The following is a 15,216-nucleotide window of genomic DNA, read 5'->3' as shown; positions in this document are numbered from 1 at the left end:
TCTCATAATTTAACCCCTTTATCTCTGGAATCAACCTGGTGAACCTTCTCTGCACTGCCGCCAAAGCCAGAATATCCTTCCTCAAGTATGAAGACCAGAACTGCACACAGTACTCCAGGTTCGTCCTCACCAGTACCCTGTATATTTGTAGCATGATCTCCCTGCTCTTGAATTCAATCTGTTTTGCAATGAAAGCTAACATTCAATTTCCCTTCTTAATAACCGGCTGCACGTGCAAGCCAACTTTTTGTGATTCATGCACAAGCATTTCTCAAGTCCCTCTTCACAACAGCATGTTGCTATCTTTCACCATTTAAATAATAATCTGCTTTTCTATTATTCCATCCAAAGTGGATGATCTCACATTTAACACCGTTACATTCCATCTGCTAGACTTTAGCCCACTCACTTAACCTATTTATCTCCCGCTGCAGACTCTCCACATCCTCTGCCCGGTTTGCTTTTCCACTCAGTTGAGTGTCATCAGCAAATTTTGCTACGCTCCACTCAGTCCCCTCTTCCAAATCATCAATGTTAATGGTAAACAGCTGCAGGCCCAGCACCGACCCCTGCGGCACCCCACTCACCACTGACTGACAACCGGAGAAACACCCATTTATACCAACTCTCTGCCTTCTGTTGGTTAACCAATCCACTATCCATGCCAAAACACTTCCTCCGACTCCATGCATCCGTATCTTATTTATAAGTCTCTTGTGCATCACCTTATCAAACGCCTTCTGGAAATCCAAGTGTATGACATCCACTTGTTCCCCTCTACCCACTGCACTCATTATGTCCTCAAAGAACTCCAGTAAGTTTGTCAAACAGGACCTGCCCTTTCTGAATCTATGCTGCGTCTTTCTAATGGAACCACTCCTTTCTAAATGTTTCGCTATTACTTCCTTACTGACAGTTTCAAGCATTTTCCCAACTGCATACTGATATTAAACTAACAGGCCTATAGTTGTCTGTATTTTACCCTCATCCTTTTTTTAAAAGTGGCGTAACATTTGCTGTCTTCCAATCCGCCGGGACCTGCCCAGAGTCTACAGAGTTTTGATACATGATTACCAATGTGTCTAATATAACCTCCACCAATTCCTTCAGCACCCTGGGATGCATCCCATCAGGACCAGGGGACTTATCTACCTTCAGGCCCTCGAGTTTGCTCATCATTATCTCTTTAGTGAAAATGATTTTATCGAGGTCCTCACCTCCCATTTTATCTATAACATCCTTCTTTGGCATATTAGACGTGTCCTCCACCGTGAAGACCGACACAAAATAGTTATTCAATGCCTCAGTCATTTCTTTATCACCCAATATCAATTTCCCCTTCTCGACTTCCAAGGGACACATGAGCTTGTAATTTGATACTATATTTTATTTCCTTTGTTATCCAAGGCTGGCTCTCCCCACACTTGCTGTCCTTACTTTTGACTTGAACATACTTCTGTTCAACAGTATGAAAAATCTCTGAAAGTATTCCACTGTTCCTCAGCTGTGCTACCAAATAGCCTGTGCTCCCAATTCACATTAACCAACTCCTCCCTCTTCCCGTTGTAGTCTCCCTTGTTCAAGCATAATACATGAGTTTTAGTTCTAACTTTTTCATCCTCCATCTGAATGCGAAATTCAATCATACTATGATCACTCTTTCCAAGAGGATCCCTGACTACAAGATCGTTAATCTTACCTGTCTCATTGCACAGGACTAGATCTAAGATAGTATTTTCCCTTGTAGGTTCTCTAACATGCTGCTCAAGAAAGCCATTACGGATGCATACTATGAAGTCCTCCTCAAGACTTCCTTGACCAACCTGATCTCACCCAATCTCTGTGGAAGTTAAAATCCCCCATGACAACTGCCGTTCCATTCTTACAAGCCTCAGTTATTTCTTGGTTAATCGCCTCTGCCACTGCAGTATTATTATTAGGTGGCCTATAAACCACACCCACCAGCGATTTTTTTCTCTTCAGCATTCTGCTCCGTAGATCTTATACGTCTCTCACAATCGTCCTGATCAAGAGCGCCACCGCACCTCCTCTGCCTTCCTGCCTATCTTTCCGTCTTACCTGATATCCCTGGATATTTAGTTCCCAGATATCTCCACCTTGCAACCAGGTTTGTGTAATGGCCACTAAAACATATTTTCAGGACTTGACCCTTCAGTTCTGCCGTAGAATGAACCAAGCTCTTCTCTCCGGCTTTATTTATGTTAGACTTGTTCAATGTGTTTCTGATCCCCGCTGTGGAAATGAACACGATTCCTGCTCACTGAAAAGGAACATTCATTCCCGAGACTGCAGCGCCCCTAGTGGACAATCGCGGTACTGCGGGCGTTCAGCGGCTCCCGAAAGTGAAAGGAGCCTGAACCAGGAAGTACCGAGAGTTAACATGGCTTCGAAAGGACAGGTCGAGAGTTGGACCGAGGAGGCAATTTGTTCCATCTGCCTGGATTTCTTCACCGATCCGGTTATACTGGAGTGTGGACACAACTTCTGCCGCTCCTGTATCACACGGTGTTGGGAAAGGGAGGAGAGAAACTCCTGCCCGGAATGTAGAGAGGGGATTGCAGACCGCACCCTCAGGGTCAATCGGGCCTTAGCAAATCTGTCTGAGAAAGCTCGAAAACTAAACCTGAACCCGAAAGCGAAGGAAAGTAAACTTCACTGTGAGAAACACGAGGAAGAACTGAAGCTGTTTTGTGAGACGGACAAGACACTGATCTGCCTGATCTGTGCGACTGCGCGGGAACACAAGTCTCACAACTTCATGCCGGTTAACGAAGCCGTTGAAATCTACAAGGTAAAACTAACCAGGTTTTGATCAGCTGTTTACTTAGTTGCATGTTTTGGTCTAATGTCTTTACTCTCTGATTCCCAGGGTCGGGTTAAATCTTCCTTAGACTCTCTCACTAAAAAGAAATCAGACTTCGAGGAGATGGAGCAACAACAGAAAGAGAAGATTTCTGGAGTTCGGGTGAGACTTCCTGAGCAGAATTTACAAATTCGCTGTGTGGTTTTGTTCCCTTTAATGCAGAACAGCAGAGTATCGCAGCTCCAGTAACCTGGGATCGATCCTGACCCCTGGAGCTGTCTGCGTGGAGTTTGCATGTTCTCTTCGTATCTTGTACCTTCCTTTAGCCGACATAGCATGGTTGAACGGTAAATTGGCGGTAATTAATCTTGTGATTGTGGGTGGTCTGTGAATCAGGTCGGAGTTAGTGGGTCAGAGACAGGTGGGGGGATGTTATGGAGGGGATTGTTCTGAGAACTAGCAGAGACATTAATGGGCTGAATGGTTACTTTCCATGTCAGAAGGAAATACGAAAAATAGCCTCAAACAGTGAACTAACCTCTCCTTTCATTGACAGGAACAGACACACAGCCTTCAGTCCCAGATCACATCCCAGTTTGCTGAACTGCGCCAGATACTCACTGAGAAAGAGCAGCGCGCGCTCCGTGATCTCAGGGAAGAAGAGGAGAGGATTCTAAATCCAATGGAGAAAAATCTTCGAGAGATTCAAGAGAATTTAAATTCTATTCAGGAGGAAATCTCAAAGTTACAGGAACAGATGGATCAACAAGACGGTGTGATATTTCTCATGGTGAGAGATTTCAGTTTGTTTCTGTAAAAGTGCCCAGTCACAAAATGATATATTTTATCACAGATACTGTTGCTGGAAACTGATTTCCACCATGTCAATGTCTTAATTGTTTAGAATTGTTATTGTCCCAAACTGGCCTCCCACAACATCTGTACATCATAGGACAGTCTGCAACCTTCTCGGGAATGAGTTACTCTGATCAGAGCACTGAGCTGGTGATCGTTTCTGTGATTCCCACATATAATATACCCTGATACTCAAGAGTAACACCCAGTTACAGTTATAGGTTATGAATGTGTTTCTGATATTCTCTTCACCACGTTTTTGTGGCATTTATAAACAACCAACTGACGTTTTATCTTTCACTTTTGGTCTGACACAAGCAGAAATATTTTCTCCAGTCCCACCCCATCAAATCCATTCGGAATCTTAAATTCCTCCATCTGATCCTCCCTGACATCGTATCTAGATAAAAATACACAACCTGTCCAGTCTCTCCTGTAAGTTCTATCCTCCCAGTTATGATATAAATTTCATAAACATTCCTTGTACTTTCACCTGTGGTTCTCTGTCCCTCTTTCTCCGTGTGTGTCAGTGGGAGTGAGTTTAGTGGGAATTTTCAGCAGCTTGTAGTAACTTGTCTCAGATTGCTGCTGTTCAGATGCCGACGGTCAGTCTCAGTCAATTGAGATCTGTGTTTTATTTATTTCAGGAGGAAGCTCATCGGAAGAGGAGGTAGGACATGGTCTTGACTGAAACTCTGTATGGATTTGTAAAATAGTTCAAATATCACTGATGTTCAGTTTATAACTACATGTATAATATTTACAGGATTAGTACTGAAGAACGGACATTGTCAGTGACAGATGGTGCCCTACTGGTTGAAAAATTCTATCGCCCCTATTTGTTCGACATTGCATTGGGAGAACCGTTGGACAGCATTAAGCGAGGTAAAACATACAGATTCATTCCGGCACCAACCCCACCTGCTGGGACACATCACTGCCACATGGTCAGCTGGAGATGTCAGACCCTTCAACACACCAAACCAGGGGCAAATTACAACCAATTCACTGGTCTGTTAGGTGAATCATTGCATCCTGATCCCATTTGCACTGGACAAACAAGCCAATGCACGAGTTTGAATCCTGACATGGTAGCTCTGGAATGAATATTCCATTAGTGACGTTAAAGGGGATAAAATCTGGTATCACTGTGGTGACAGGGATTGTCAGAAAAATACACCAGTCCTTCGTGCCGCTCACCCTGTCTGACCTGTCCGTGACCGCAGTCTGATTGACTCAGCTCTGCCCCCTGCTGGACTCGCGAGTCTCACTGTTGTTATCAAACCACCACATTGAAGACTGAGCCCGGACACACCAACCAACATTAACACTGGTGAACACAGCATAACTGGTCTGGCAAATCTCCCTCACACACATTCACAAGAAGGTTTAGCAGATTGTAGTCAGAGCCCCAGCATTGCACATTGTTAGTCCCCTCAGACACCTGGAAACTATTCTCCTCAAACAAAATAATCTGCAGATGCTGAGGTCAAAGCAACACTCACAACACGCTGGGGGAACTCAGCAGGTCGGGCAACATCTGTGGAAAAGAGCGGTTTACGTTTAGGGCCGGAACCCTTCGTCAGGACTGTAGAGGGAAGGGGCAGAGGCCCTATAAAGAAGGAGGGGGAGGGTGGGAAGGAGAAGGCTGGTAGGTTCCAGGTGAAAAACCAGTAAGGGGAAAGATAAAGGGGTGTGGGAGGGGAAGCAGGGAGGTGATAGGCAGGAAAGGTGAAGAAAGAATAGGGGAAAACACAATGGGTAGTAGAAGGAGGCGGAACCATGAGGGAGGTGATAGGCAGCTGGGGGAGGGGGCAGAGTGACATAGCGATAGAGGAAGGGAGGGGGAGGGAATTACCGGAAGTTGGAGAACTCTATGTTCATACCAAGGGGCTGGAGACTACCTAGATGGTATATGAGGTGTTGCTCCTCCAACCTGAGTTTGGCCTCATCATGGCAGTAGAGGAGGCCATGTATGGACATATCCGAATGGGAGCGGGAAACAGAGTTGAAGTGGGTGGCTACTGGGAGATCCTGTCTGTTTTGGCGGACGGAGCGGAAGTGCTCGACGAAGCGGTCCCCCAATCTGCGTCGGGTTTCACCGATGTAGAGGAGGCCGCACCGGGAGCACCGGATGCAATAGATGACCCCAACAGATTCACAAGTGAAGTGTTGCCTCACTTGGAAGTACTGTTTGGGGCCCTGAACTATTCTCTTCAGACACAGTAATATATTGATAATATCCAAATGCAACATCGGAATGGGTCACATCGTCAGAGACACAGACACATTTCCATGTGTTTGTCCCATATCCTTCTAACCATTGCCTATCGTTGTACCTGTCTAAATTAATTTTATAATATTTTAATTACACCTGTTTAGCAGACTGTAGTCAGAACCTCAGCATTGCACATTGTTAGTCCCCTCAGTAACCTGAAAACTATTCTCTTCAGACACAGTGCATGATTTCTATCTGAACAACTCACACACATGTCACACATTGTCAACACACACTGGACAAGTGAAGACACTCTGTAACATACAAATAGTTCAACATACACCCTCACCTTCAATGTGTACACACACTCACTGATACAACCAACGCACATGCACACATTGATACATTGATATGTTGATAATATCCAAATGCACCATCAGAGTGGGACACATCGTCAGAGACACAGACACATTTCCGTGTGTTTGTCCCATATCCTTCTAAGCATTGCCTATCGTTGTACCTGTCTAAATTGATTTTATAATATTTTAATTATACCTGTTCATACGGCTTCCTTTGGCAGCAATTTCCACATGTACCCACTTCCCTCACAATGAGAAAGTTGATGTTTTGGGCTGTGATCCTTCTTCAGGACTGAAATTGAAGGGGGGAGATGGCAGAATAAAAAGGTGGGGAGAGGGGAGAGAGGCTAGCTAGAAGGTGATAGGTGAAGCCAGGGGGGTGGGAAAGCTAAAGGGCTGGAGAAGAAGGAATCTGATCGGAGAGGAGAGTGGACCATAATAAGGAGAGGCCCCTTGGGTAAGAGTGACCATAATATGGTGGAATTCTTCATTAATATGGAGAGTGACATAGTTAATTCAGAAACAAAGGTTCTGAACTTAAAGAGGGGTAACTTTGAAGGTATGAGACGTGAATTAGCTAAGATAGACTGGCAAATGACACTTAAAGGATTGACGGTGGATATGCAATGGCAAGCATTTAAAGGTTGTATGGATGAACTACAACAATTGTTCATCCCAGTTTGGCAAAAGAATAAATCAAGGAAGGTAGTGCACCCGTGGCTGACAAGAGAAATTAGGGATAGTATCAATTCCAAAGAAGTAGCATACAAATTAGCCAGAGAAAGTGGCTCACCTGAGGACTGGGAGAAATTCAGAGTTCAGCAGAGGAGGACAAAGGGCTTAATTAGGAAGGGGAAAAAAGATTATGAGAGAAAACTGGCGGGGAACATAAAAACGGACTGTAAAAGCTTTTATAGATATGTAAAAAGGAAAAGACTGGTAAAGACAAATGTAGGTCCCCTGCAGACAGAAACAGGTGAATTGATTATGGGGAGCAAGGACATGGCAGACCAATTGAGTAATTACTTTGGTTCTGTCTTCACTAAGGAGGACATAAATAATCTTCCAGAAATAGTAAGGGACAGAGGGTCCAGTGAGATGGAGGAACTGAGTGAAATACATGTTAGTAGGGAAGTGGTGTTAGGTAAATTGAAGGGATTGAAGGCAGATAAATCCCCAGGGCCAGATGGTCTGCATCCTAGAGTGCTTAAGGAAGTAGCCCAAGAAATAGTGGATGCATTAGTGATAATTTTTCAAAACTCGTTAGATTCTGGACTAGTTCCTGAGGATTGGAGGGTGGCTAATGTAACCCCACTTTTTAAAAAAGGAGGGAGAGAGAAACCGGGGAATTATAGACCGGTTAGCCTAACGTCGGTGGTGGGGAAACTGCTGGAGTCAGTTATCAAGGATGTGATAACAGTACATTTGGAAAGCGGTGAAATGATCGGACAAAGTCAGCATGGATTTGTGAAAGGAAAATCATGTCTGACGAATCTCATAGAATTTTTTGAGGATGTAACTAGTAGAGTGGATAGGGGAGAACCAGTGGATGTGGTATATTTGGATTTTCAAAAGACTTTTGACAAGGTCCCACACAGGAGATTAGTGTGCAAACTTAAAGCACACGGTATTGGGGGTAAGGTATTGGTGTGGGTGGAGAATTGGTTAGCAGACAGGAAGCAAAGAGTGGGAATAAACGGGACCTTTTCAGAATGGCAGACGGTGACTAGTGGGGTACCGCAAGGCTCAGTGCTGGGACCCCAGTTGTTTACAATATATATTAATGACTTGGATGAGGGAATTAAATGCAGCATCTCCAAGTTTGCGGATGACACGAAGCTGGGTGGCAGTGTTAGCAGTGAGGAGGATGCTAAGAGGATGCAGGGTGACTTGGATAGGTTGGGTGAGTGGGCAAGCTCATGGCAGATGCAATTTAATGTGGATAAATGTGAAGTTATCCACTTTGGTGGCAAAAATAGGAAAACAGATTATTATCTGAATGGTGGCCGATTAGGAAAAGGGGAGGTGCAACGAGACCTGGGTGTCATTTGTTACGAGAATACACATAAAATTAAGATGTTTGCTGGCCTGGGCTAGCATCAGTGGCATCAGCAGTTGGTCTGCCACCTGCCCTCAGGGGAAGGAGAGATAAGGAACAATGGAGCAGCGTCTGGAGATGTGTAATGAAGGGATGTGGGAGGAAGAGCTGTCTGGAGCGGCTCCCCCCTTTGAACCCTGAACTGTTTGAAGTGATGGACAGGCGATACCCCAGCAGGGGGATAAAAAGGGACAGGTTCGCTAAGACAGACAGACACACGCCACCCGAGGTAACGAGACCCTGGAAGCGGTGCGCTTCTCACGAGTGGGTGAGAAGTGCCAGACAACGACAAGGGTGGAAAGGTACGATCAGCGGGAACCCGGTGTGTGTCCGCCCTTGCCTGGGTGCCGGGTTCACTGCAGAGGATCGACCGCATCTGGAGGAGGGGTCACAGTCGGTGACCTCAGGTGACATCACCAAGGACCCGCCCAAATGCTGTTTGTGAGCCATCTCGCTGGTCTGTGAGTGAAGCTGTGCTGAATGATGAGTTGTTCCTATTCTATGTCTCTCTTCCCCACCTTGTCCATCGCCATGACAACGATTACTGCGAACTGAACTACTAAACTGGACTGAACTTTGAGTCATTTTGAAATTGGTCATTTACCCCTAGACAACGATAGAGCTTGATTGATGCTGTTATCTTAATTCTGTGCACATGTGTGGTTATCATTGTTGAATTGTTGCATTTATTATCCTTTCGATTACTGTGTTGCTTGTTTCTTTAATAAAACTTTCTTAGTTCTAGTACTCCAGACTCCAACTGAGTGATCCATTTCTGCTGGTTTGGCAACCCAGTTACGGGGTACGTAACACATTATACACCAGTCATTGAAAGTGGGCATGCAGGTACAGCAGGCGGTGAAAAAGGCGAATGGTATGCTGGCATTTATAGCGAGAGGATTCGAGTACAGGAGCAGGGAGGTACTACTACAGTTGTACAAGGCCTTGGTGAGACCACACCTGGAGTATTGTGTGCAGTTTTGGTCCCCTAATCTGAGGAAAGACATCTTTGCCATAGAGGGAGTACAAAGAAGGTTCACCAGATTGATTCCTGGGATGGCAGGACTTTCATATGAAGAAAGACTGGATGAACTGGGCTTGTATTCGTTGGAATTTAGAAGATTGAGGGGGGATCTGATTGAAACGTATAAGATCCTAAAGGGATTGGACAGGCTAGATGCAGGAAGATTGTTCCCGATGTTGGGGAAGTCCAGAACGAGGGGTCACAGTTTGAGGATAGAGGGGAAGCCTTTTAGGACCGAGATTAGGAAAAACTTCTTCAAACAGAGAGTGGTGAATCTGTGGAATTCTCTGCCACAGCAAACTGTTGAGGCCAGTTCATTGGCTATGTTTAAGAGGGAGTTAGATATGGCCCTTATGGCTACAGGGGTCAGGGGGTATGGAGGGAAGGCTGGGGCGGTGTTCTGAGTTGGATGATCAGGCATGATCATAATGAATGGCGGTGCAGGCTCGAAGGGCCGAATGGCCTACTCCTGCACCTATTTTCTATGTTTCTATGTTTCTATAAGAGAAAGGGAAGGAGGAGGGGACCCAGGGAGTAGTGATAGGGAGGTGAGAAGAGGTTAAAGGCCAGAGTGGGGAATAGAAGAAGAGGGGAGGGGATGAGAAAAATTTTACCTGAAGAGGAAATCAATATTCATGCCATCAGGTCAGAGGCTACCCAGGCAGAATATAAGGTGTTGCTCCTCCATCCTGAGGATGGCCTCACCTTGACGCAAGAGGCGGCTGTGGACCGACATTTTGGAATGGGAATTAAAATGTTTGGCCACTGGGAAGTTCTCCTTTGGGCGGATAGAGTGGAACCTCCTTTACTGATAAGATTCCAGCACAGGTCGGCCTTTGTGCTCCTGTTTTTCACCCTCCCACAACTTTCTCCCACCTTCCCATCTCCCAACCTTCCTACAACCTCGCTCCTACCAGCCATCAAAATTTTCATTGTGTTGGTCTCCACCTGTTATTCACTTCCCAGTGTCTCCCAGCTCCGGTCCACACTCCCCACCCTTCCGCTACCTGGAGCAACTTGCCTGCCATCTTTCACCAATCTTCAGTCCACAGTCACTTCAGGCTCCTGTCTCATCACTCCCCCTCTCCTCTGCTCAATCTACACCCCACATAACCTTACATATTTCTGTCAGATCACCTCCCAGTCTATTTACCTGCATTTCGCCCGTATCCTTCTAAACCTTCCCTGTCATCATTTCTCTGTCCCAGGCCTCAACTCCTCTTCTGCGCCAGTTCCACAGCCCACAATTCTCCTGTGTTACAGAAGACCATTGACCTCATTATCGACCACATTACAGAAGCAAATGTGCTGCAGGTCCTAAAATGCAGAAAGGTGGATAAATCCCCAGGTCCTGATCAAGTGTATCCCAGGACATTATGGGAAGCTTAGGAGGAAAGTGTGGAGCCCATTTTGGAGATATGTGTGTCATCGATAGCTGCGGGCGAGGGGCCAGAAGACTGGAGGGAGACTAATGTTGAACATTTATTGAAGATCGGCTGTAGGGAAAAGCCGGGGAAGTACAGACCGGTGAGCCTAACGTCAGTGATGGGTACATTAATGGAGGGGATTCTGAGAGACGGGATCTACATTCATTTGGAAAGGCGAGGACTAACCAGGGATACCCAGCTTGGTTTTCTGCATGGACGGTACGGTAGCATAGTGGTTAGCACAACGCTTTACAGTACCAGCGACCCGGGTTCATGTCCCGTCACTGCCTGTAAGGAGTTTGTACGTTCCCCATGACCACGTGGGTTTGTTCCAGGTGCTCCGGTTTCACAGTCCAAACCCATACCGTTTGGCAGGTTAATTGGTCATTGTAAATTGTCCCATGGTCAGGCTCGGATTAAATCAGGGGTTGCTGAGTGGCGGGGGTCATTGTAACTTGTCCCATGGTTAGGCTCGGATTAAATCGGGTTTCTGGGTGGTGGGGTCATTGTAACTTGTCCCATGGTCAGGCTCGGATTAAATCAGGGGTGTCTGGGTGGTGGGGTCATTGTAACTTGTCCCATGGTCAGGCTCGGATTAAATCAGGGGTTTCTGGGTGGTGGGGGTCATTGTAACTTGTCCCATGGTCAGGCTCGGATTAAATCAGGGGTTTCTGGGTGGTGGGGTCATTGTGACTTGTCCCATGGTCAGGCTCGGATTAAATCAGGGGTTTTGGGTGGTGGGGGTCATTGTGACTTGTCCCATGGTCAGGCTCGGATTAAATCAGGGGTTTCTGGGTGGTGGGGGTCAAAGGGCCGGAAGGGCCTATTCCGAGCTGTATCTCAATAAATAAATTACAGCTGATGAAAGTGCAGTAGACATCGTCTCCATGGAGTTTAGCGAGGGATTTGACAAGGTAGCAGAGAGTTAGATCACATGGGATACAGTACGATCTGGAATAGGATACAGAATTGTCTGGGTGGAGTCCTGTGACCAGCGGTTGTGCTGCAGGGATCGGTGCTGGGTCCACTGTTTTTCATCATTCATATGAATGATTCGGAGAGAATGTAGGTGACGTGTTTAGTAGGTTTGTGAAGGACTTTAAAATTGGTGGTTTCATGGACAGTGAAGAGGTTATTTATTTATTTAGATACAGTGTGAAACAGGGCGTCCCAGACCAATGACCTGCTCCACCCAGCACCCCAACTATTTAAAACTAACCTAATCACGGGCAATGTACAATGACCATGTAACCTACAAACCGTTATGTCTTTGTACGAGCGTCACAGAGTGATAGAAACTAACAGCACAGGCCCTTCAGCCCACCTGGTCTGTACCGAAACATTTAAACTACCTGCTCCCATCGACCTGCATCGGGACCAGAGTCCTCCAACTCCTACCATCCATGTACCTGTCCAAACCTCTTAAATGTTTAAATCGAGCTTGTATGGACCACTTGCATTGGCAGCTTGTTCACACTCTCACAACCCTCTGAATGAAACAGTTTCCCCTCATGTTCCCCTTAAACTTTTCATCTTTCACCTTTAACACATGACCTCTGGTTGTAATCCCACCCAACCTCCGTGGAAAATGCCTGCTTGCAGTTACAGCATACCCCTCATAATTTTGTATACCTCTATCAAATCTCCCCTCAGTCTTCCATGTTACAGGAATACAGTCCTAAACTATTCAATCTTTCATTATGACTCAGATCCTCCAGTCCCAGCTACATCCTTGTAAATTTTCTCCGCACTCTTTCAAACTTGTTTACATCTTTCTTGTAGGTAGGTGACCAAACCTGCACACAATATTCCAAATTAGGCCAAACCAACATCTCATACAACTTCAACATAACATCCATCTCCTGTACTCAATACTTTGATTCATGAAGGCCAAAGAAAAGCTTTCGATGTATTATGGACCTGTGTTCCCAGATCTGCTGTAGAACAGAGTCCTCAGTGCCCGACCATTCACTGTGTAAGACCTACACTGGAGTCCTACCAAAGTGCAACAGCTCACACTAGTCTGCATTAAATTCCAGCTGACACTTTTCAGCCCATTTTTCCAGCTGCTCCAGATCCCACTGCAAGTAATAATGGTTTCCCTCACTGTCCACTCCTCCCCATTCTGAGGATGAATCACGAGCACCCAGAGGAAAGGCACGAGGTCTCAGGGAGACCGTGCAAACTCCTTACAGATGGTGTCGCAATTGAACTCTGAACTCTGGTCTTTATGATTTGGATAACTCTGTCCAGTGCTGGTGATCTTTCTACAGGAAGCATGTCATTAAACTGAGAGGGTATAATACAGATTTACAAAGATGTTACTGAGACTGGAGGGTGTGGGTTATAAGGAGAGGCTGGATATTCTGGGACTTTTCCCTGGAGCTCAGGAGGCTGCCAAAGGAAATTGTAGAGGTGAATACAGTTACAATGATTTAAAAGACATCTGGACGGGTACGTGGCTGGGAAAGGGTTAAAGGAAAAATGGGTAAATACAGGCAAATAGAACTGGTTCATTAAAGAGAGTTGGTCAGAACGAATGAATTCTGCCTGACCTCCTCTTTAAATGCCTCCAGTGTTTCCTCACCCCATCCTCATCTGGATCCAGTTGTTGCTCCAGCCATTCCTCATACCCGTTTCCACTGCTATCTCCCGTCTTTCTTTCCAATCTTGAGGAAAGGTCTCGGCTTGAAACATCGACTGCACATCTCTCTTAACACATGCTGCTTGACCCTCTGAGATTCGCCAGAATTTCGTGTGTGTTGATCGGGAAAAATCCGATCTCCATGCCGAGGAAGAATCTCGGGAAGATGCTGGTTGTCCATCCGATTTGTTTTGGTAAAACTCGCGGGAAAGGGTCCTGTTGGACATCCGACTGTGCCTGAGGCCCAGCGGCCTTTCCCCCGGTCCGGTCCCGGGGCCGCGCTGCCCGAGTCTCCCCCCGATCCCCGGGGACTCTCTAATTCTCTGCTTCTCCCCCCAGTCTCTGTCACCCTGGATGTGGAAACGGCGCATCCGCTGCTCGAGGTGTCTGACGATCGGAAGAGTGTGAGACTGACCGGGACCCGGAGGAGTCTCCCTGACACCGGGAAGAGGTTCACAGACTGGGGTTGTGTGCTGGGATCGGAGGGATTCACATCGGGGAGACATTACTGGGAGGTGGAGGTGACGGGGAATCGGCGCTGGTATCTGGGAGTCGCCGCAGAGTCTGTGGAGAGGAAGGGAGGGTTCACACCGAGTCCGGAGACCGGATTCTGGACCATCGGGCGGGTTAATGACGTGATGTTGGTTCACACCTCCCCTGAGTCCCGTCTCCCTGCCGGTCCCATCCCCGGGAGGGTGGGAGTTCATCTCAGTTACGAGTCCGGGACAGTTTCATTTTACAACGCGAAGACCAAGTCCCATCTCCACACCTTCACTGGGAACAAATTCACGGAGAAACTTTATCCTTACTTGGAGACTTGGGATAAAAACCAGTGGCTGAGAATCTGCTCCGGTTCCGCTCCGGGTCTGTAAACGGGTCGGGTCCGGGACCGGCGTCAGGAGTAAGTCAGTGTAAATATAAATGTGCAGGGACTGAAATAAACACGATGTGAGAATTATCGATCCATTAATTTTAACTCGTTCACCGCATCCGTCAACGGAACAGAAACACTGCGGATTCAGCAGCAGCCGCGGGCGGCGGGTCCTGAGCTCCCCGGCCCCCCGGCTCCCCCGGGTGCTAAAGTCCACCCGGACTGACCGGGTAACTGGGACAAGTGGTGGTGGTGCTGACTGGGAGAGCGAGGTCAGGGTGAATCTTGATAACACGGGACATGTAGTGGTGGTAATACACAAAGCGCCGGAGACTCGCAGCGTGTCAGATAAAATCTATGGAGGGAAATGGACAGTTGACGTTTTGGCTCGAGGCCCTTCATGTGGTCTGAAAGTCAGAGAGGAGATGACCGGTGCAGAATGGGGGAGAGAAGGATGGAGACAGAGCTGGCAGGTGATGGGTGGATCCAGGTAGATGAGGGAGGGGTGGAAATGTGTCAGAAACTGGGGGGTGAGAGGTGTCAGTGACAAAGGGCTGAAGATTTTGAAATCTGACAGGAGGGGAAAGTGGAGCCCAGAGTAAAGGGAGGGAGGTGGGAAGGAGTGTGTGGGTGATGGGCAGATGGAGAGAGTGGGGAATGAAGAGAAAGAGATAAGGTGATGGGGCTGGAGGACCAGGAGGAGAGAGACAATTAAACGGGAAAAGTGACAGAGAGGGCGGGACTACCAGAAGTTTGAGAATTCGATGTTGATGCTGTCAGGTTGCCGGACACCCTGGTGGAACATGAGGAGCCATTCCTCTAATTTACAAGACAAATAGAGCCGGGATCTCTTCATTGAATCAGATGTTCATTTTAAGACCATAATATATAGAAGC

At 46.8% G+C, this 15,216-nt stretch overlaps 1 pseudogene; it reads left to right on the top strand.

Moving 5' to 3' along the window:
- Positions 1-2,261: 2,261 nt before the first annotated feature.
- On the top strand, positions 2,262-14,321 carry LOC134346563 (E3 ubiquitin-protein ligase TRIM39-like; annotated as a pseudogene).
- The last annotated feature ends 895 nt before the right edge of the window (positions 14,322-15,216 follow it).

The sequence above is a fragment of the Mobula hypostoma genome, chromosome 5, assembly GCF_963921235.1.
Source record: "Mobula hypostoma chromosome 5, sMobHyp1.1, whole genome shotgun sequence".
Taxonomy (NCBI): Eukaryota; Metazoa; Chordata; class Chondrichthyes; order Myliobatiformes; family Myliobatidae; genus Mobula; species Mobula hypostoma.
Note: the sequence above shows the minus strand (reverse complement) of the source record. Positions and strands in the feature narration are given on the sequence as shown.